The 23,314-nt window shown below is 46.9% G+C and overlaps 1 long non-coding RNA gene across 2 annotated transcripts in view; it reads right to left on the bottom strand.

The window, feature by feature from the left end:
* Positions 1-15,672: 15,672 nt before the first annotated feature.
* Positions 15,673-23,314, bottom strand: part of LOC138929725 (uncharacterized) — a 259,119-nt gene continuing 251,477 nt past the window's right edge. For both annotated transcript variants that reach the window (XR_011445931.1, XR_011445932.1), the window contains one exon: positions 15,673-15,914. This is a non-coding gene — a long non-coding RNA (uncharacterized lncRNA). The remainder of the gene's footprint in view (positions 15,915-23,314) is intronic.

Here is a 23,314-nt window from a genome sequence, read left to right as displayed (position 1 = left end):
TTTGAGTTCTTATCTGTATAGCTCTGGTCCAAGGCCGGACTGGTCTGGTTTTCATCCATCTGACCACAGAGGTTACAGCAGGATGGACAGAAGTTTGGACATAGCAGTCTGGGAAAACTTCTCCTATAAACCTGACTTGATACATCTGTCCTGCTGGCAACCAGAGGCCCATCAAGCAGCCAGCTGGCCCCTTGCCTCTTCCCAGAGGCTTAATCCAATGAGGAGCTCCCTAATATGTTTCACTCTGGCGGAAGCAAGTGTCCTGCCCAAGACAGCCCAGTGGGCTGGGCGTACCAGGGGCCCCAGGGTAGCAGAAGCAGTGTCCCACCCCAGGCAGGAGCACAAGGAAGATGTTGACATCCAGCAAGGAGAGTAAGACTGGTGGACCAGACTGTGTCCATCCTTGCTGTTTTCTCAACAACCGCCTCCCCCAAAACACAAAAGATAAAGCCCCTGCTCTCATCTATCTGGTTCTGCTAGATGAACCAACAGAGCATAAAGCTAGTTTCCTGATACTCAGACCCCAGAGTCAATGGTTATTATTATACAAGAGGTCCAGCCTAGAACTTCAGGTACTTCCTTTTTAAGCCAAAGTTGTCTGGCACAAACAACTTTAAGGAAAAATGTGCCGCTCCACCCAAACCTCGCTGGTAGGAAACCCTCCCCTTCTATTGGGTTGGCCAAAAAGTTTGTTTGGGATTTTCCATAACATCTTATGGAAAAAAAGCAATCGAACATTTTGGCCAACCCAATCGAATGTTAAGGAAATCTACTGTGCTGACATCTCAAGTGGTGTGACTGGCCTGGGCTTCAACCAGGGGGAAAAGGGGAAATACTCCAGGCCAGGGAAGGAACTGGGTGCTATTGGAGGCCTCCATTGAGGTCTCTGTCACTGTTGTACTGCAGCTCAGCGAGGCTTCCGCAGTGAGTGAGCAGGCTGAACTCACCCTGCTGGCAGGCAGGGAGCACTCGGTGAGGGTTGGCTGATGGCAATCACGTGGCTGGACTGAGATTCCCCCTTTAAGGGACATGTGCTCACAGCACCCTTCAGCCACAGCCTCAGGTGCAAGGCACCAGCAGGAGGGGCCAACCATTGCCGTTCTCACCCGCTCCTTGCCACTGTACTAGAATGTCCTTGGAAGGGCCCCGGCTGCCACGGGCACTGTCGGTGGGGGCAATCATCTGTAGAACTCTGTGACATTTTCTTTCTGTTTATTCTTTAAGTTTTAGTGGAATTCTGTGGTCCAGACTTGGTTTCAGACTCTGTGCTCTCAGAGTCAGCTAAAGTACAAAGGGGGGAAAAAAGAGAAAGTAGTGGGAAAAATTAGATTCTTGATTTGTGTCCAGATGGTTCTGGACGAAAATAGACTCAGAGATTCTCACTGCAAACTTGCCTCTGGTATGAAGCTCCCCTCCCCTCTTCATTTAAGGTCTTCTTGGTAGAAGAGGGAATGGGGATGGGAAAATACTGGGAATGTTCATTTTTCTTTTTCCCAGACGTATATTAAAAGGCAGCACAGGTTCTAGCTGAGGACTTTGGGGAACACAAGGAGTCGCCCTTTACCTGGGGCCCTAGGATGATAGGATTTTTCACCAACTTGGAAGAGCCCCTTGGAGGCAGGCTTGCAGGATGGGATAGTGTACTCTGCAGGTGACGATACTGTGTGCTGGACCACATGGCCCTCACCAGACTCCACTTTCGAGGAGCTTGAGGGAAAGGAGGAAGGCAGCACATAGACCCCGGGGTCTGGGTCCTCTGCCTCAGAGAGCAGCAAGGTTTCATCCCAGCCCAGTCTCCTTCCCTTCAAGGAGATGCTCATGAGAAGGTACCCTCAGACAGCAGCAAGGTTTCATCCCAGCCCAGTCTCCTTCCCTTCAAGGAGATGCTCATGAGAGGGTACCCAGTCCTCTTTGAGGAGTGCACGAGAGCCTTGGGGCTTCCCTGGTGACTTGGCAGTAAAGAATCTGCCTGCAATGCAGGAGCTGCAGGAGACACAGGTTCAATCCCTGATTGGGAAGATCCCTTGGAGAAGGAAATGGCAACTCACTCCAGTATTCTTGCCTGGGATATCCCATGGACAGAGGAGTCTAGCGGGCTATAGTCCATAGAATCGCAAAGACTGAAGGGATTTAGTGCACACGCAGGCATGGGGACCTTGAGGAGACACCTGTCAGCAACAGGAAGCCTGACGGATGGAACGGCCCCATCTCAGGACCTCCAGGGCATGAGCTTGACAACAAAACCAAGTGACCCTAGGGCCCCACCCTGACCAGACAGAGGCCATGCCCTGTGCTTCTCTCATCCCCCAAATTATTCCCAGTCACTCCTTTGAGGCTCACTGAGAGCCCAGTGTTCATAAGTCACCACACAAGGTGGGTGTCCTAAAGTCCAGGACCTCCTCCAGTGGCAGCCAGTCAGATGCTCATGAATGAATAGTGGCCAAATGGAAGGTACTTTTTAAAAAATATGCTTTTCTACAATTGGGTTTCCTTCCCAATATTCCTAATGTTGCAACTGTCTTACAGACAACCAGAGTGCCAGTGAGTCTGTCCTTGGATCTGGGTGCCAGGGACAGGCAAGAGAGGAGAGACAAAGGGGTGTCAGTTGCAGGGCCCAGGCAGATGCCGGAAGCAAGAAACAGCAGATAGGCTAAAGAAAGCATCCTTGTGAAGGTCAAGTGGTAAGGAGAGAGTCCAATCCGAGACACTGCTGCCGCCAGACTTCAGGCAGATGCTGAAGGAGAAGCTCAGTCCAGAATATCTCCTCAGGCGCTGAGACTCAGATGCGGGGACCTCTGTATAGTTTGCCTAGGGCCATGTCTGGGTTCAGCCCTGAGGTCTTTTTTCAGAGCTTGAGGACTTGAAATAAGATCTTTCAACTTTCTTAACCCACTTCACCTATCTGTTGGGATTCCCTTGTGGCTCAGCTGGTAAAAAATCTGCCTGCAATGTGGGAGATCTGTGTTCAGTCCCTGGGTTGGGAAGATCCCCTGGAGAAGGGAAAGGCTACCCACTGCAGTATTCTGGCCTGGAGAATTCCATGGACTATACACTCCCTTCCTAGGGCCACAAAGAGTTGGACTCAACTGAGAGACTCACTTTTGCCTGTTAGGTATTTTCTCAGCTTCAAATCATCATTAGGGGAAACCTTATTGTATAGGCAATATGTTTGAACACAGAATAACAATATTTTACATTTTACTGTGCTTTATACTTAACAAATCACTTTCACATCTCTTCTCTTGTGTGAGTTTCAAAACTACCCTATGAGGCAGAAAGGAAATGACTGGATTCCACACACCATTAGATTCCTGGAAGGCAGGGACTATTTTGTTCTCTGTTATAACTTAAGCATGATATGTTGCCTGGTGCAGGGTAGATGCTTAACTAAATATTTGTTTAATAAATGGATGAATGGATGGATGGTTGGATGGGTAGATGGATGGATGGATGAGAGGGTGGACAGATGGAAGGATGGATGGAATCTGCCTTGATTTTCAAGCTGGATTCAATTCCCAGTTCCATTTACTACCTTTTGGCTTTGTCCAAGTCTCTAAACCTCATTTTCCTAACTTGTGAAATAGCAATAATGATATCATTTCTGCTACCAGTGTCATAGTGATTGGGAATAGAGCCAGGGCTTGAACTAGGATTTCCTGATTTTTGGTTCATTGTTTGTTTCATTATGGTGGAGGGAAGGAAGGAGGAAATCGTTGTGTGTTTGTCTGTCAGGCTATGTTTTAGGAACTTTAGGGGGAATTATTATGATTATTCCCAATTTACAGGTGAAGAAACTAAGAGAAGTGAAGTGACTTGTTGAGGTTCCACAATGGAGTTAGGATTCAAACCCAGGTCTACCTGACTTCAAAAGCCAGCTTTTCCACCACCTACCATATTTTATTTTTAGACAATGATTAGACATCTCTCAGGTTCCTCATCCATCCTGGAAACAAGACTGACAGTGACTGCCAAATACTCCAGTACTGCAGTGGAAGCAGCCACTTGTGCGTTTGCCCCCATTTTAACTATTGAATATAAACAACCCTGCAAGTTGGAATGTTTTGGCCAGAAACACGGTTGTCCACTACTACATTCTAGAGCATCAAATAGCTCCCTGGTTGCCCAATTTTTTTTTTATTCTAGACACTCTGAAAAATAGCAGGTAATGTAATCTTTACGAGACTAGATCTGTGGAACCATTTATGGCTCAAAACAAACTCAAAGTATATGACGATTTATCGTGGAAGTCACAGAGGAGGAAAACCTGGCGGAAAATGAAAACAGAGCTTAGCCTAAATCTTTTCATAGCCTTTCCATCAGAGTAATTAGTTGCATTAACTTTTGGCCAGGAAGCAGGTATACAAAGCAACTTAGGACCCCAAACTCTGATACAGGATGTTCCAATATGGGGCACACCTGGGCTTAGGAAGAGGGGAAGGAAAGTGGGGTGGAGGAGAAAGAAGTAGCTTTAATTCTGGAGCAAATGGAAACTCTTAATGGGTGAGGTTTGAATATGTCTGTCTCCAAGATGTATTTCTTTATCAGTGAAGGCTCAGCTGCAAGTGACTAAGAGCCTAGCCTAAGTTAGTCTAAAGCAAAATGTTAATTTATTGGTCCACACAACTTACAAGTCTAGAGGCTGGCTGTCACAGACTTAATGTTTGTGTTCTCCCCAAATTCATACGTTGAAACCCTAGCCCTCATTGTAATGGTATTTGGAGGTAGGGCCTTTGAGGCTAATTAGGTTTAGATGAGGTCATGAGGGTGGGATCCTAGGGATGAGAACAGTGCCTTTATAAGAGATCAGCGAGCCTTCTCTCTCTCCTTCTCTCTCTTTTTCTCTTTGCCATGTGAGGATTCAGCAAGAAGGCAGCCATATGCAAGCCCGGAAAAGAGCTTTCACCAGAACCTGATCAACTGGCACCCTGACGTTGGGTTTCTAGTCTTCAGAACTGTGAGAAACAAAATTTTGTTGTTTAAGCCACCTGGTTTATGGTATTTTGTTATTGCAGCCTGAGCTGGCAAAGACACAGGTATGGCTTCAGTATGGCTGGCTACCGGAGTTCAGAGCTGGTCATTAGAATCTTGTTTCTCTCACTCAGTATTTGAACTCTCCTTACTCTCTCAAGGCTCCATTCTCAGAAAAATTTATGCCCCAGTGAGGCTACATTGCCTGCCAGATTCAAGTTGGAAGGGCAGTCTAGATGGAGGCATCTCCTTCTATTCCAGAAATCCCAGCAAGAACCCATTACATCTCATTGGCTCTGATAGGGAAACACGCCTATTCCTTAACCAATCTCTGTGGCCAGAGAATATGACATGCTGACTGCCTGTGGCCTTGGCCATGTGCTTCACTCTGATTCTGTGGGCCTAGCCCCACCCAAAGAACACAAAATGAGGTGGGAGTGTGGGGGCTGAAGACACAAACAGCACAGCAGGTTAGTGGAGCCTGGGTGGAAGCCAGGTCAGACCTCGAAAGCAAACCCCCCAGGACCAAGAAAAGAGTGAGTCAGCAAGGGAGCAGATGAATGCCCACAAACAAACCACTGTGACGTATCTCAGCAACCTTGCACACTGAGTTTACTATTAAGCTGTGAAATGTTTTATCCCAAATAAGTTAAATGGTAGAGTTTGTTAGGATGAAAATTCACACCGTCTGTGTCTTAAGTTCTGAAACTCAGTTCATAGGGTTCGGTAATAGGGTTGGTTTATCAAAATTTGTCTAATTAAATCATTACAGATGTGCCTCACTTTTCACCATGTGCTTATTCCTTTTAGTGTGTATTAAACTGAATTTGAGACCAGTGGATTATATTTTCAAATGTGAGGACACTTAAAGGAGCATTGTGAAATGCATCTATGAAAAAAAAGAAACCAAAACACTCCCTTAATTTCTCTATAAGTGTAGGTTGTGGCCCATTGGCCTTTTGTAAAGTGAGGCCTCAGTAGCATCGTTAAATGTGGTGAGCATGACCGTACACACAGCCTTGACTTGAAAATCTATAACAGTAACTGCAGAAGAATCCTAAAAAACAAAACAATAACAACAACAAAACTTTCCCCAATGATGTTTTTCCATATGAGTCTATCCTTATAAGACTAAATCTCTTTAAATTCATTTCCCCAGACTATGTTTCTCCCTGAACAACAAATTCCATAGAATGAATAACCCTGCAGAGATATGACAGCAGAAAGACTCCAGGAGCCAATGGTCCTGGAACCAACAAACAAAACTCTGGTTCAATATGGTTGCCATCAGATCAAGGGTCAGGCCTCTGTGCATCTCCACGCTACCAATTAGCATGATGCTCCAGCTGAGTTAAACGGTTCTCATTGGCAGCTTCCACCCCACGGGGGAGGCCATCAGGACAGATGCCAAAGTAGGCATATATTGTGTGTGAATTGTTCCGATTTGTTGATTTGGATATTTTATTTGAGTTGTTGATAAAAGCTGATACTCAATTAGTACTAGAACTAAAGTTGTGCTTATTAGGAATTTTCTCTTCAACAGGCTGGGAACTCAGAGGTTTCCTTCAGCCAGGGGCACTCATGGTAATCTTTAGGACATTCTCTTCCAGCTGAAAACATTAGGATGTACGAATACGATCATGACATAAATATCTCCAAGTAGGGCAACTAGGGCAAGGAGAACATAATTTCTGCCTTTAAATAATAAAAGACTCTTTTCCATCGTAAAAGATGAGAGAGGGGCAGATTGCAAAGGACTTGCAAGTGCTTGTTGGTCCTATTTCACCCTCTCAGGAAGGAAGCAGAGAGCATCTTTTCTGGAAATAATAGGTAATCCTCTCCCTTGTGTATTTCTAGGGGCACTTGAACCTCATTCCCAGAAGCATCTCCCCCAAGTGCTCTCAGGGTGCCAAAACTCCTTTCACAAGTCACACTGCTCAGTTCTTCAAGTTCAAAGGCAAACATCTGGGAGATGCTAGCTTAAATCTATGAACATGTACCTTAGAGATGCCAGAGCCTTTCCGGAGAGGTGGTATTGGTGACATCTGATATCCGCTGCAGGAATTATCTCACTGAATCCTCCCAGCAACTGTACGGACAGGTGTACTATTACTAACACCCTTTTACAGAGGAGGAAACTGACATTTAAAAGCAAAATAAGGGGGACTTCCCTGGTGGCCCAGTGGTTAAAAACCCACCTTGCGTTGCAGGGAATGCAGTTTTGATCCCGAGTCCAGGAACTAAGACCTCACATGCTGTGGGTAATCAAGCCCACACGCCATAACTAAGACTCAACACGGCCAAATAAATACATAAAAATGAAAAAAATCCCCCAAAACAAAATAAGGAACTTGCCTAGGTCCTGCAATCTTTTGAGAAACAAAAGGGTTGAGAAGGGAATAGAAAAGTATGAGGACAGGTAAGCTTCACAGTTGTTGCCAGGGCCAAGCCCCCAAACCATTCACAGCACAGCTCTCTCTGTTTTCCCAATAGGAGGAGTCTAAACAGGCATGGTGTAGGGTAAGGGGGGTACCCAGCAAGTAAAACACAACCATGTACCCATCTGAGCAAACACATTCACCATCATTTCCCCGTGGCAGATTCCAAGGTGGAAAAGGAAGGCACTGTGTGAGTCTCCCTTCTTAGCTCCCGTCAACCATGCACACACTCCATGCCACTGACTTCTTGCCCTTGGGACCTAGAGGTTGCAAGTAGTGAGTAGTAGTAGCAGCAAACTAGAAGGAGATTCCCCTCCCCCCCCCACCCCCTCGTCGACCTCACTCAGAATCAGATGCTGGCAAACAGAATGGAGCCCAGAACGAAGAATGATGGTGGTACCTGATACTCCCCCTGGGCCTCCCCTCACCACTACACTCCTCAAAGACTGCCATATGTAACATATTTAAGAACATAAACCACCCTCACATATCCCCACAGCCAAGAATTCTCCCTCAGTATCTACACTTTGCTTTGTAATTCTAAGCCAGTCCCACCACAGCAAGCTCTGGAGCATCCAAGATGGGACAGATCAGGAGATTGCTGACTTTGCCCTGAGTACCCCGCAGGCAGCCGATCCACCTGGGAAGGTCTGATATGCTGGACTGCAGACAGCTACCGCGTCCCAGGAATCCAGATGCTCCTTATTAAGATATTTTGAGTTTGTGTTGTTAATTTGTCCAATTATAAGGGAAGAAGGAGGTTCTGATAGCTCTCTCTGTAATTTCCCACACTTTGGGGGATCAAAATTCCCTGCCACATACGGGAGAGGAGCTGAAAAACTTGACTTCTACTCAATGCAATTCCAAATCCGGTGGGTCATTCCTTGAACGACCTTATATTAAACTTCTACTTGTGTATCAGGACTAGTGATGGCTGCTGGGCTTTCTTCAGAGGTCCCCATAGCAACACACCTGAGACAAACCAACATGATGGCAAGTGGCCAGTGCCGAAGGGCAGGCATGACCCGCACCACGGGAGCAGAATGCAGGGTTCAAGGCCTCAGCTGCGGCTGATGGCCAGAGAAGTGTTTGCCTTTATAGGGCAGCTCAGTCTTCTTCTGCACTCTGGGGTCCATTTTTAGATTCAGATTCAAAGAGCATCAGGTTCAGTTCAGTTCAGTTGTTCAGTTGTGTCCAACAATTTGTGACCCCATGGACTACAGCACGCCAGGCCTCCCTGTCCATCACCAACTCCCAGAGTTTACTTAAACTCACATCCATTGAGTTGGTGATGCCATCCAACCATCTCATCCTCTGTCATCCCCTTCTCCTCCCATCTTCAATCTTTCCCAGCAGCAGGGTCTTTTCCAATGAGTCAGTTCTTCGCATCAGGTGGCCAGAATATTGGAGTTTCAGCTTCAGCATCACTCCTTCCAATGAATATTCTGGACTGATTTCCTTTAGGATGAACTGGTTGGATCTTCTTGCAATCCAAGGGACTCTCAAGAGTCTTCTCCAATACCACAGTTCAAAAGCATCAATTCTTTGGTACTCTGCTTTCTTTATAGTCCAACTCTTATATCCATACATGACTACTGGAAAAACCATAGCTTTGACTAGATGGATCTTTGTTGGCAAAGTAATGTCTCTGCTTTTGAATATGCTATCTAGGTTGGTCATAACTTTCCTTCCAAGGAGCGTCTTTTAATTTCATGGCTGCAGTCACCATCTGCAGTGATTTTGGAGCCCAAAAATCAAAGTCTGTCACTATTTCCACTGTTTCCCCATCTATTTCCCATAAAGTGATGGGACCAGATGCCATGATCTTTGTTTTCTGAATGTTGAGCTTTAAGCCAACTTTTTCACTCTCCTCTTTTACTTTCATCAAGAGGCTTTTTAGTTCCTCTTCACTTTCTGCCATAAGGGTGGTGTCATCTGCATATCTGAGGTTATTGATATTTCTCCCGGCAAACTTGATTCCAGCTTGTGCTTCATCCAGCCCAGCATTTCTCATGATGTACTCTGCATATAAGTGAAATAAGCAGGGCGACAATATACAGCCTTGACCTACTCCTTTTCCTATTTGGAACCAGTCTGTTGTTCCATGTCCGGTTCTAACTGTTGCTTCTTGATCTGCATATAGATTTCTCAAGAGGCAGGTCAGGTGGTCTGGTATTCCCATCTCTTTCAGAATTTTCCACAGTTTGTTATGATCCACACAGTTAAAGGCTTCAATAAAGCAGAAGTAGATGTTTTTCTGGAACTCTCTTGCTTTTTTGATAATCCAATGGATGTTGGCAATTTGATCTCTGGTTCCTCTGCCTTTTCTAAATCCAGCTTGAACATCTGGAAGTTCATGGTTCATGTACTGTTGAAGCCTGCCTTGGGGAATTTTGAGCATTACTTTACTAGCGTGTGAGATGAATGCAATTGTGAGGTAGTTTGAGCATTCTTTGGTATTGCTTTTCTTTGGGATTGGAATGAACTGACTTTTTCCAGTCCTGTGGCCACTGCTGAATTTTCCAAATTTGCTGGCATATTGAGTGCAGCACTTTCACAGCATCATCTTTTAGGATTTGAAATAGCTCAACTGGAATTGCATCACCTCCACTAGCTTTATTTGTAGTGATGCTTCCTAAGGCCCACTTGACTTCACACTCCAGGATGTCTGTGCAGCACTGAAGTGGCTGTGAGGAAATACCCCATGTCCAGGGGCAAAGGCGAAGCCCTATCAAGATGGTAGGCACTGGAGTGGCAGCTGCGTGGCACTGGAGCGACTTTGAGGAGATACACCATGTCCAAAGGCAAAAGAGAAGCCCCAGCAGGATGGTAGAAGGGGCAAATTTGAGTTTAGAATCAAACCCATTCCCGCAGAGACACTCAGGGGGCTCAAACAAACCTTGTGCACACCGGGACCCAGAGACCCCACAGAGACTGAGACAGAACTGCGTTTGAGTCTCTCCTGTGGAGGTACGGGTCAGCAGTGGACTGCTGCAGGACAGGGGCTCTGGGCGCAGCAGACTTGGGTATAGCATAAGCCCTCTTGGAGGAGGTCGCCATTAACCTCACCATAGAGCATCAGGATAATTCCAATAAAATTAACCCAGCCATCCATCACACACTGTTACATTCAGGGAAGTCCTGAGCAGGGGTGGAGGCAAGTGTTTCGAGGACCCCGAGCCTGTGCGGTCTGACCTGGCAGGGGATGCCGGATCCTCTGTAGGCCTCCTCATGCCAAGGCCTGGGGACTTAGGGCCCAGAGTGCTGGCCAGCTTGCCCATGCTCCACTTGTCTGAATAGTCACTCACTCACTCATGCAACCAGTATTTGTGCTGTGCCTCTTGTTACCCAGTGCTGCTCTGGGGCCAGGGCTGAAAAAGGACAAAAATCACTGCCCAATGGAGCCGACAGTCTAAGGCAGCAAGTGAGACAACAAATAAGAATAACAAGCCCTCTTGCTGTGTGCCAGCCACTGATCTCAGCTCTTCCATATTCCATTTTCTCCACTCTACGTTGTTTGTTGTTTTAGTCACCAAGTCGTGTCCGACTCTTTGCAACCCCATGGACTGTAGCCCACCAGTCTCCTCTCTCCATGGAATTTCCCAGGCAAGAAAACTGGAGTGGATTGCCATTTCCCTCTCCAGGGGATCTTCCCAACCCAGGAATTGAACCCACGTCTCCTTCATCAGGTAAACAGCCACCAGGGCAGCCTGCCCACCTATGAAGTAGGCACTAGTGTTAAGTACAATTTACAGACAAGAAAAGTGAGGCACAGAGAGGTCATGTAACCTCCCCAAGATCAGCAGCCAGGAAGTGGAGGAGTCCTGGATTTGAACAGAGCCCATGCTTTCAGTGATCACACTCCACAAAATAAATGTCAGTTATATGTCACCATAGGAGGTGATAAGTTCAGTAGGAAAGGAAAAACAGGGAAGCAGGATAGGAAGAGCTAGGGGGTATGTGTGGGAGAGAGTGGTTTGCGGTTTTAATTATAGGGGTCAGGAAAATCCTCATTATGAAGGGACACTAGCAAAGACTTGAAGGAAGTGAGAAAGTGAGTTATACAGACATCTGGTGGTGGGGAGAACATTCTGAGGAGCAGATATTGAGTGCAAAAGCCGTGGCAAGGAGTAAAAATTCTGCACCCAACTTCAGCATGGGAGGGGGAGCAATTCCCTGACACCAGCTCAGGCTCGTAAAATTCAACTCAAACCTGACACTATCTCTGCAGAGATAGCCACAGAATCCATAGGCTAAAGGTTCAGTTCTTCAAGACTCCTCTCCCCCACAACCTCAGACCCCATTCATAAACCCAGCTTGTCTCCTATGCTTCTTCTGACCTATAGACAGGAGATTCCAATGACTCCTTCATTGGGTTTGATTAATTTGCTAAAGCAACTCACAAAACTCTGAGAAACATTTTTAGTTCCTGGATTATTGGTTTATTAAAAAGCCTGTAACTCAGGAACAGCCAGTTGGAAGAGATGCACACGGCAAGATGTAAAGAAAGGCATTCCATGCCTCCTCCTAGGGTACCATTCCCCTGAAATCCATGTGTTCACAACCAGAAGTTCTCTGAGCCCATTCTAGTGGGTTTTCATGGAGGCTTCATTATATAGACATGACTGATTAAATCCCTGGCCATTGGCAATTGATTCAACCGCCAGCTTCTCTCCCCTCTGCAGAAGTCAGGGTTGGGATTGCAGGTCCCAACCCTCCGATCATGAGATTGACTCTCCTTTTAACCAGCTTCCATCCTTAGGTGGGGTACAAAATTCATCTCATTAACAAAACAAGAGACACCTTTATGGCTCCCATCACAGGCAATTCCAAGAGTTTTACAGATTTTGTGCCAGAAATGGGTCAAGGACCAAATATATATTTCCTGTTATAAGTCACGACGTCACAGGGAGCCTGCCTGGAGCGTGCAGCAGCGGCAGTGGAGGGAGAAGGAGACTGAAGGAGCTGAGACAGAGGTAAGGGGTTGGGAAATCATACCACACAGGGCTGATGAAGGCACAATGTGGACCTGGGATGTTTTCTGAGTGATGGGAGTTGTGGAAGGCATTATCAAGCAGTCAGTCAGTCATTCAGTCATGTCCAACTCTGAGATCCCATGGACTGTAGCCTGCGAGGCTCCTGTCCATGGAATTTTCCAGGCAAGAATACTGGACTGGATTGCCAGGGTATTTTCCCAACCCAGGCATCAAACCTGGGTCTCTTGCATCTCCTGTATTGGAAGGTGGGTTCTTTACCACTAGTGCCACCTGGGAAGGCCGGGAGCCATAATGCTTTCTGACATATATTTCCCGTCTGCCCCCTTCTGACTTCAGGATAGGATTACTCTTCCTTGTCCCTCTGAAGCTGTGTGTGGCTATGTGCCTTGCTCAGTCAACAGAATGGGAGCAGAGGTGATGTGGTCACTTTCAGATAGAAACTTGGAATAAGAAGTAAGCTTTCTTGGATTAAGCCACTCAGATTTTGGTGTTGTTTGTTACCTCAGCATAATCTAGCCCAAACTGACGAGTACAGATTCCAAGAGGGAAGACCTGTTCTGGCAGGATCAGTCTGGCAGCGGCTGATATTCAGAGACAGGTTGGAATCAGAGAAAGCAGTTAAGGGAGTATTGCATCACCAGATGAGAGATGCAGATGTGGTCAATCAATCCTCAGTAATATTGGAAATAACAAAAAGTGATCAGATTCCAGATACATGCAACTGAACCATCAGAATTTGCTAATGAATTGGATACTAGCAGAGAGAAAGTGGGAGATGACCCCAAGGTTTATGGTGTGGTCAACTAGAAGAACAAAAAAGCCCTCAACCCTCCAAACCAACGCCTTCGTGCAACACACACACACACGTTTCAAAAAAGAACTCTATTTTTCTTTCGGCAGGCAGATGCCTGAAATTTCACTATTAAAGAGTCATTCTTCTTGGATAAGCATTGCCCTTTCTAGGCAGTTTATTTCAAAATGAAAATGTCCACTAGAGAGGTTCTTCAATGTGGACTGATTTATTTTAGCAACTCTAAAGACACCCTTGAAATCATCTAGTCCAAGCCTCTTATTTCATTTGAAAAAAACAGAGGTCCAAAGAGGTAAATGATCTTTCCCAAGGTCATGTAGAAAATTAGAATCCAGCCGAGACCCGAAGAGAAGGACTCCTGACTCATAGCTCATTGCTTTCTCCCCTGCCTCTCGTCCAGGCTGCGTAGAGGGCTTCTAGCTGTGCATGCACTTTGGAGGGATGCAGGGAGGAGAGGCAGTGACTCCTTCACTATTCTGTGTGGACCAGTCCTGAGCAGGACTCAAGAGTATCCCCCTTCAAGGCTGAGAATCTTCCGTCACATTAACCTTGACTTTACAGGTCCTGAAGCAAAGCCCATACCTGAGAAGAAAAAGTATTAAAAGGAACTGAAAAGAATACATCCTGTTCAACTCTGCCTGTGAGTGTGTCTGACAGTTAGCAAGCATGGGGGCACATTCAAGTCCCTCCTTCCCTCTGCCTTGTTCAGTGCTTTCCTGCCCTGCCAGCTTTGTGCCACTCTTCCTACAAAGCATTCTTTGCACGGCTCCCCCTGGGTCGGGCACAGCTAAAAACAGACAGTGCCAACACTCCTCTTGGTATCCTGGCACATTGCATCCTGGCACGCTAACTAGAATCATTTGATGCTGCATTTTTATGTCAGGCTTTAAATCTGCAAAGTGCCTGACTATAATTTTTATTCGATTTTTATTATTAGTTGTACCTTTTAAAACAGCTATTTGAAACCGTTACCACTGAAACTCTTCTCTGACTTCGGCAAATCTTGGACCATGGCCATTTTTGGTGACTTCTGCCTTAGACTCAGTCCAGGGTCTAAGGAAGCCAAACCACCTTTTTAGGTAGTTAGTGAAATCTGCCATTTCCCACGTGTGGCAGAGTGGTGAGAGTCAACAAGCAGGTTTGGACCAGAATCTCTGCTTCTAAGAAGAAAGTAAAGAATAACCCCCAAAAGAAAAACATGGCAAAAGAGATTCACAGCTTTAGAGGCCAAATAGCAACTCTCAGAGCCACTGGCAGTCAAGGGACAGTTTGTAATGTTTATCAGGTCCCAGTATTGAAAAAATGTGTAGAATAAACTGAAATCATGTTAACTTTTCCTTCTGAAGTTAAATGAATATCTGTATTATACAAAAGTGCCGAAAAGTATATCAAAGCCTATAAAAATAAGGCTAACTAAGACAGTGTTTCCAATGATTTTGCTTTTGTTGGAAAAGAAATGTCCCCATAAAAAGGCATAATTTGTGCCTCATTCTTCTGTTGAGCGATCTACGAATAGTGCACTTGACGGCCTGGGTAAACTTCCCTTTCTTCCAAGCAAACCAATTTTGTCTTTCCCTGCACACATGCAAGAAGTTTGGAAAGATCACTAAAGCCACACTTGGAACAATGTGACATTGTGTGCTGCTCCCGGACACATGGCCTGTTTCGTATATTAAGTGCTTTCTAAATTCCACTAATGACAATGCCATATGTGCTGTCTTCAGTTTTTACCCCCATTTATACCTTTATTTCCCCTCAACAGACCCCAGCTGTTATTAAAGAACAGTATTTAAGTCCCATCACAATAAAGATTTCTCAATAATGAATGATCCCAAACAGTGGCCCATTTCTTGGAATAATTTTACCAAATTCAGTTTGGTATGGTGTGTACTCAGATCTGTCAATGATGCAGGAAAAAAAAAAAAAAAGCTGAATACCTGATCTCAGAAATGACCTGATCTTTGAAATGACAAGATTCCAACATAACCCCTTGAACTCAATTCTGATGGGACCTCATATAGAATTCCAAATAGGAATGATGGCTTTGTCCTATAGAGATTTTAATTTTTTTTTTCTTTTTCCCACTTTTGCCACTTTTTGCTCCAGGCCTTGATGGATCCTAGGTTCCATCATAAGGATAAGAGAACTTTAGCAACTGCCAGTCCTCTGTGACAACAGAGTCATTTCCAAGGGGGTTCAGGAGGACTTCTCATCACCTTAACCACACAATCAGGCCTGACAGTATGATACTGGTATTGACACCAGGTGGCTTAAGGAAGATTTACCTGGACCAACATACACATCAGAGGCAGAGTTTAAACCAGCTCTTTGCTCATCCTAAGAACCTGGTAGCAAAGTAGCTCCTTATTTCATCTCAATCCAGAGGGACGACATCACACATAAGATCTTTTCTTCTCGGGCCTCTTGGGCAAGCATTTTTCCCCTCACCACAAAATGCTTTTCTTTCTTTATTTTATTTTATTTTTAAAAATGAACTTGCTGCTCCAAACCGGCTTGGTATCTGGCTCTGGGTCCAGAACTTGAGGCTAAATGGTGAGGTTGCAATGTGTTTCTGGATTCTGTGGTTTCAAAGTTACTCTTTCCAAACCAGGGTGGGCTCTCTGAACAACGGTCAAGTTGGTGCACTCCGCGTCTCCCTGCTTCGTCACCGCAGCTTCATCTGGATAGAAGGAAATGCGTCTGCAGAATCAAATGATTCCCTTCACTGAGCACTCATCCTGTGCCAGCGAACATCCCAAGTGCTTTCCCTCCATTGTCTTGTTTAAAACCTCCCAGTGTTCCCCCTGCGCCCACCAGATCTTCCTCCCCCAGAGGGCATCTCCCTCCTCCGAGGAGTCTGATGCTCAGAGAGGTTAAGTAACTTGCCCAAAGTCACAACGGTAGTAAGTGGTTGAGGTAGCCTGGACTCCATCCTAAGATAAAGGAATTTTGAAGGTCACAGGCCCAAGCCTCATGCCAATACAGTCTTCTATCAAACATCAATCACATGCTTTATGCTATATAACACAAACACAAGCTACTTTCCCAAAAAGACAAAGAAGAAAATTTCTTAGAGAACTATCTAACTCAGCTTCAACTAAGGTCTTCCCAGTCCTCCCATGATATCCTGTAAGCCCAGGACTGACTTTCTCCCTGGGGCTGGGACTTGAACTCCTGGAAACACAGCCTGGCAGGCAGCAGGACATATACCTGCTCAGTAGGGCTGCAGAAGCCTGTCTGTCAGGAAAACGCCTTCCCCTCCTGCACTTCCTTCTTATTTAAAACAAGATTTTGAAAGTAAAATTAACCAGTGTGTAGAATAAACAGAACAATAGCTGTGATTAATCTGTCAGAGACGGTATAATGTGATGCTAATAGGAAGAAATAAACTCCTGCTGAAGACCAAAGTCAGCTCTGCACATGGAGAACTTTTAAAATTAGAATGCCAATAAATGAATCTCCATCCTGGAAAAAAAAGTAAAAGAGCTCTGCAGGCTGGCAGAATGAGGGCGGAAAGACAGTCTGAGGACGTTCTGCTGCCCAGAGAAGCAGGAACCCTGAAGAAGAGAAGTTCCGGTCTGCAGCCCGGCCTCTTGTCCTGTAGTATCCGGCAGCCCCTCTTTCTCTAACTTTGTGATGGTCACCCAAACCTCCCCCTGGCCTCCCACGTACTGTTACAATCCATCCAGCTCAGCCAGGGCAGGTAGGAGGAGTGTGGGGCATGTCTGCATGGAGTGTGTGTGCCTGCAGGTGCGAAGGAGGGGGGATGACCCAAGTCTGCGTTGAGCACCCACCTAACAGAGCCTTAGGGGACAGAAGAGACATGGGTTGACCCCTGGGTCGGGAAGACCCCTTGGAGGGGAGCAGGTCAACCCACTCCAGCACCCTTCCCTAGAGAATCCCATGGACAGAGGAGCCTGGAGGGCTACGGTCCACAGGGTCGCAGAGTCTGACACCACTGAAGTGGCTTAGTGTACATGTGAGTCTTAAGTTACAAGTGAAGGAACTGGAATTGTGAACCCAGATCTTTCCGGTTCTGAAGCCCAGGCGTTTGTGTGTGTGTGCGTGCTTCTCTTTGGGAAAAGTATAAGCTGATAAAGAGACTGTGATGATGCATGTTCCACTTACACCCGTGGAAAGGCAAATGAAGAACTGAGGAGCATGCAGTGAACAAGCAGTTAAACAACAATAAAAAAATGGAGTGCCTACTGCGTGCAGGCAGAGTGTTAGGTACTGAGGATGGCGTGGCCCCTGCTCCTCCTGAGAGAAGCTTGTTGGGAGAGAAAGAAGGGAGACTGACAGGTAGACAGGCCTTTATAATCCAGTGCAGATGCTGCAGAGCCCCAGCCAGAGGGGCTGAGGGGCCACAGAGAAGGACCCTACACCAGACCTGGGAAGTCAGGCTGCCTCCAAGTCACGTCTGCACTGAGGCCTCGGAGACAGGCAGGGTCAGCTTAGTGAAGGTGACTCAGAGCAGGAAAATGTCCCAGGAAGAGGAAGGAGCATGTGCAAAGGCCCAGAGAATCATGACCCATGGATGCCTATACAATATCTCCATGAACAAATATGAAATTATTTCAGCTCCCCCCACCCCAGATCCTGGGTTCCCTCAAGTATCCCCTTCACCCAATTTACAGGTTAGCTCTGCCATGTTCTGAGTCAGCTCTGTGGCCCACTAGAATGCAGCTACTCCTGAGAGAACCAATGGATTTTAGTCCATTTCAGCTCAGGGCTGGTGACTGTCCCAGGCCATTTCCTGAGAGTAGAAATGGATACCTAAGGGTGATTGCTGGTTCCCAAAAGGGAGGCAGGTTTTGCCAGGCTCATAGTCGGGCAAACATGAAGTCCTGCTGCCGCCAAGACTCTTGTCATAAAGGTGCGACCAGCAAGGGTGATGTGTGTTCCCACCTGCTGCATCTCAGCATCACAACAGGAACTCCCTGTCACTCCCACACTGCCACTCACTTAATAGGGATACAGCCCGGGACTGAGTGGGCTAAGGGAGCATGACCAGGGCTACGGTGTAATTAAACTGTTAAGTGAGCCAGCACACCTGAGTGGTCTACAGTGTTCTTAGCTTCTACCAGACAGACAAAAATGATTTTAAGTACTTAAGTTTTGTTTTCTTTAAGGATTTTCCAAAATACTAGTCAGTAAGGTGCAATGGATTACTCCAATACTTAGGCCACCTGAAGTGAACAGCCGACTCAATGGAAAAGACCCTGATGCAGGGAAAAACTGAAAGCCAAAGGAGAAGAGGGCGGCTGAGGATGAGGTGGTTGGATAGCATTACTGATTCAATGCACGTGAACTTGGGCAAATTCCAGGAGATGGTGAGGGACAGGGGCCCGGTGTGCAGTAGTCCATGGGGTCACAAAGAGTCACGAAGTCACATGACTTAGTGACTGAACAACAAAAAGGTGCAAGGTGGAGGGCGTGGATTTTGGAGCCCACAAACTAGGTGTGTGACCTCAATCTGGTTATTTAAACTCTGAATTTCAACTGATTCCTTCACTAATATGCATTTGTTGAGGCTCTGCTATGCTCTAGGTGTTATGCGGAGTACTGGGCTGACAGCTCCTAAGATTTTATAGTTTAGTGGGGGTGGTAGACTACTGCCTATTGTGTGGCTGTAACAAGGAAGGGCACATATACTTTCTTCTGCACTCCCAGGATTCGACTTCTCCCTGTTCTTCCAGAGGCAAGTGGTTTTCATAGGAGACTTTTGGGATTGTTGCAGCCAGGATGCAAAGAGAAAGAAAAAACCAACATTCAGCTTTCCATCCAGAATAGGATTTTTGAGTCCACAGCAAGACAATGGTTTTGAAAGCCAAGCATTCTCAGAATCAAAAAGGAGGGGTGGGGGAGCTTTCTGAATTCCTTAAGCTCCATTAAAATATCAAAAGCAGACTTGGAGCTCTTGATCAGAGTTTCAGTATCGGCCTAAGGTGGGGAGAGCTCTGGAGAGGAGACTGGCTGAGGGAAGAAGGAGGAGAGCAGGGCCAGCAGAGGAGAGTGGGCAGGGCAAAGACAGGCCAGACAGGAGACCACTGGCCAGGGTCCTCATTTTCCCTTCTTCGTGGGCCTACCCCAAAGGGTAGGATGAGCATTACAGAAAGGGGCAGGAGAGAATCAGAGAGTACTGGAGCATGCGCCTCCTTCCCTGGGTTCAGGCCTCTGAGAGATGCCCCGGGTTTGTTTTGGTGCCAAAACAGCAGAGAAATGAGAGTATGACAATGGAGGGTGGGGGGTTCTCAGTAGAGACTTTGAGATAATGCCTCTGGCTCCCTTCAGCCTGCGTGCAGTGTGCAGAGATGGCCACTTTCCTGACATCTTTCCTGACCTCCAGACTTCTGTGTTGTACATATGCCCCTAAATGTTCCACAGGTCCCCCCTTCCCCAAATCCTGTACTGAAGATTTCAGCTTCCTAGCCCACCCACAGGCTCCAAGACTGACACCATTGCTATAGTTGGCAGAAACATTTATTTGATCAGGCAAATCAGGAAGCCAGGGGACATCCAGGAGACCCCTTTCTCTCCCTTATCCCCTCATCCAACCACTCCCACATCCTGGCAACCTTGCTTTTACATTTCTTTTGAGCATGTCTCCTCTCTACCCTTAGTTCCTAGTAACAGCTTAGGGCATCATTGTCATTGTTCACTTGTATGTGAACTTTATGTTTCCCTCCAAGGAGAGCAAACTGGGAGGAGAGAGTGGAAGACATTGGAGCATCAGGGTAACACTGCGTGGGTAGCACAAGGCACTGGTGCTGCACACACATTGGGTGCCCCCCAAGATGCCCCCCGTGCCTCAGGTCTCACCATCCAGGTGCATCTGATGGCCGTTCTTCTACAAGCACTTGGGGGCTTTCTCTGGCTGCAGAAGCATGTTCAGATGAGAACAAGAGGCAGACTACTAGTGGTGGGGGACTATTCTCCCCTCTCCCCAAATAGCCTTCAAACAACTTCGAATAGGGGTTGGAGGGTAAACACCCTAGCTCCTTCCCTCCTCATGAGAGATGACATTGATGGATGACCATTTTGCTTGAGAATGACTATACCCCCCAGGTGATCCACACCCTCCTTGACCTCACCTGTGACTCCTCTGGCTTCATCTCCTGCCACTTTGTGCCCCATTAATTCTGAACTGGCTGCAGTGTCCTGGACGTACCACACTGTTCCTGCACACCTTAGTTCAAGTTTTCCCTCTGTCTGCAATGAGGTGTTTCCCAACATTCTTCCCTAGCTCTCACTCATGACTCAGCTAAGTTCATTTACATACATTTAGGCATAAGAGTCGGACACGACTGAGCGACTTCACTTTCACTTTTCACTTTCACACATTGGAGAAGGAAATGGCAACCCACTCCAGTATTCTTGCCTGGAGAATCCCAGGGACGGGGGAGCCTGGTGGACTGCCATCTACGGGGTCGCACAGAGTCGGACACAACTGAAGTGAGTTAGCAGCAGCAGCAGCAGCAGCAGGCATTTGCCATGTGCAATACAGAGTGCCTCAGAAGTACCTAGGAAGGGCACTCAGTCTTTGCTTAGGGGGTCAAGGAAAGCACCCCATTAGAAGTATTGCCTAAGATTCCAAGAGGTGACTCTCAAAGGAATAGAAAGGGGCAAGATGGAACTGGGGGAGTGATGGTTTTTGAAGCACTGAAAAAGGAATATGGGGCCCGGAGATGCCAGCACAGCTTATTAAATGAACTGGAAAAAAGTTCACCGAGTCTGGAGCTGTAGGAAAGAAAAGGAAGCTGCAGGAGGGGGAGATGAAGAGGCGTGAGAGGCTGGATGACAAAGGGCTTTAAGGAACAGAGAATTTATGTTATGGCAATGGATGATAATGAAGAGACTCTGAAGCTCCTAGTGGGTCAAATGCTTCATTCCCAGAGCTTCCATATTTTCCCTGGGCTGTATCTTATCAGTTTACACATCGCCTTTCCCACAGGATAGCAAGTTTCTATGCGGCAGGAAACACTTCTCCTCGACCTCTGTTTTCTTGTCCCTAACACAGATCCTGCCCCAGAACAGGACTGTAGTAAGGGCACTGAGTTGGGCCACTGAGGTGACAGAGAGCCACCCAGCCCAGACTCCTCCACAGGAGCACCACAAAGAAGGCGTGAGGTCCCGGCCTGTGCCTTAGCATCACGGATCCTGTCAACATGGCACCACGTGGCGGGAAAGAGCAGCCGTAACGCTCTACAGACAGACTCTGGGGGGTGCTACCCCAGAGTGTCTCTGCGGCGATCCCCACAGAAATGCCTGACACCCGGGCTGGTGGGGACTGAAGACTGAAGACCTGGGTGCAGACTTCAGTGCAGCAGCAGTGGCGTGGGGGCCCCTGAGGAGCACCGCGGACCCACCCTCGTGGGTGGGGAGTGGGAGAGCCTCAGAGGGGTCTGAACACAACACCCCGCGAGGATGAGATCTGGGTGCTCTGTGTGGTGGCCATCAGGTCACTGAAAGCCTTTCTGGGGACAGAGCTGGACTATTCTGGGAAGCTGGAGTCTCACAGCTGTTTGCTTCAGGAGAGCAGAGGGGAGACTCCAGTCCCCTAGGAGACTTGCGTGACTTGCACCTAAAGAGGTCACTGCCTGTTTCATCGTGGCTGATTTCTGTGTCTGTCTCAGGCTCCTTTCCAAATCAGGCTCAACCAAGTTACAATTTTATTTTTATGAGCCTGGAATATAATGTATCTTAAATAACTATTTAATAAGGGCTTCCCAGGTGGCTCAGTGGTAAAGAATCCACCTGCCAATGCAGGAGATGTGGGTTTGATCCCTGGATTGAAAAGATCCCCTGGAGAAGGAAATGGCAACCCACTCAAGCATTCTTGCCTGGGAAATTTCATGGACAGAGGAGCCTGCAGGGCTGCAGTTCATGGTGTCTCAAAGAGTCAGATGCGACTTAGACACGACTCAACAGCAACAACTCAAGTGGGTGAAACAACTTATTAGCATTTAAGTTCCATACAACTAGAGGCTATTTTGTTTACTTGCTTAATCTCTGGCCCCTAAAACAGGACTGGCCCATCGTAGGTGTTCAGAAATTACTTATTTAATATATTTAACTCTATAACTACAAGTTATTATACTTATGTCTCAAAGGGGATAGATCTTTCTCCCAAGGTTCATTTCTCCCCACCTTAGAGAAATGAAATCTTCCTAGTTGCAAGCTGGTGGCTTTCCTGGGCTGCGGTGCCCCCAATGGAGAAGAGCTGAACTGCTCTGAGTCCAGCTAGGCTCTCTTGACTGGTTCCAAGGATGAGATCCACAGGGTTGCTGCAGCTTGAGTTAAGGACAAAGACTTTGGGTGGACGTGCTGAGGGGGATGGGGGGATGGCAGCAGAGCCCTTGCCGGTGTCAGTATATATGGTCTAAAATAAGAACCCGGGGAGCACCTGGCATATAGCAACACTCAATGTCAATGACTGAGGGGCATGTGTGAGAGGTCAGAGTTGAAGCAGGGGGTGGAATCATAAAACAAGGAGGGGACACCTGCAAGAATGAGCATGGCAAAGAAAGTAAAGTCATGGACTAAGCCTTGGGAGGCAAGTTACATTCCGAGGGCAGACAGAGAAATTAGAGAGCTAGATGGCAAGCCAGGATGTAGTCACAAGAGCCTGGAAAAGAAAATGTTAGATGCTGGAGGTCATTGGAGAAGAAGCCAAGGGCTGGCATAGTCTGCTGAACCTGGCCAAAAGGAGGAAGAGGCACGGCGTTTAACAGCAAGAGCACCACAGGCTTGGGTCACATCTCTGCTCAACCATTAACTTAGGCAGAGCAAGAGAAGTACCTCCTACGTCTTCAGCTTCCTTATCTACAAATGGGTGATGGCTACTGATCGGGCCTGGGTCCAGGCCTGAAACAAGGATGTGCTCAATAAATGCTGCCATCATAATATTGGTGGCGGGGTGCTTATTGCAACTGTGACCTTGAAAAAGACAATTATCAGTTCAGCAGGGGGAAGGGAAAGGCAAGGAGATGGGAACCAGACTGCAGGGAGTTAAGAGGAGCCAAGGAAATGGTGAGTGTCAATGACTCTGCTGAGGAATTTGGTAGTAAAAGGAAGTTGAGAAATCCAGTGATTCTGCT

The sequence above is a fragment of the Ovis canadensis genome, chromosome 1 (genome assembly GCF_042477335.2).
Source record: "Ovis canadensis isolate MfBH-ARS-UI-01 breed Bighorn chromosome 1, ARS-UI_OviCan_v2, whole genome shotgun sequence".
NCBI classification, from domain to species: Eukaryota; Metazoa; Chordata; class Mammalia; order Artiodactyla; family Bovidae; genus Ovis; species Ovis canadensis.
The sequence above is the reverse complement of the archived record's forward strand: the minus strand, read 5'-3'. Positions and strand labels throughout refer to the sequence as shown.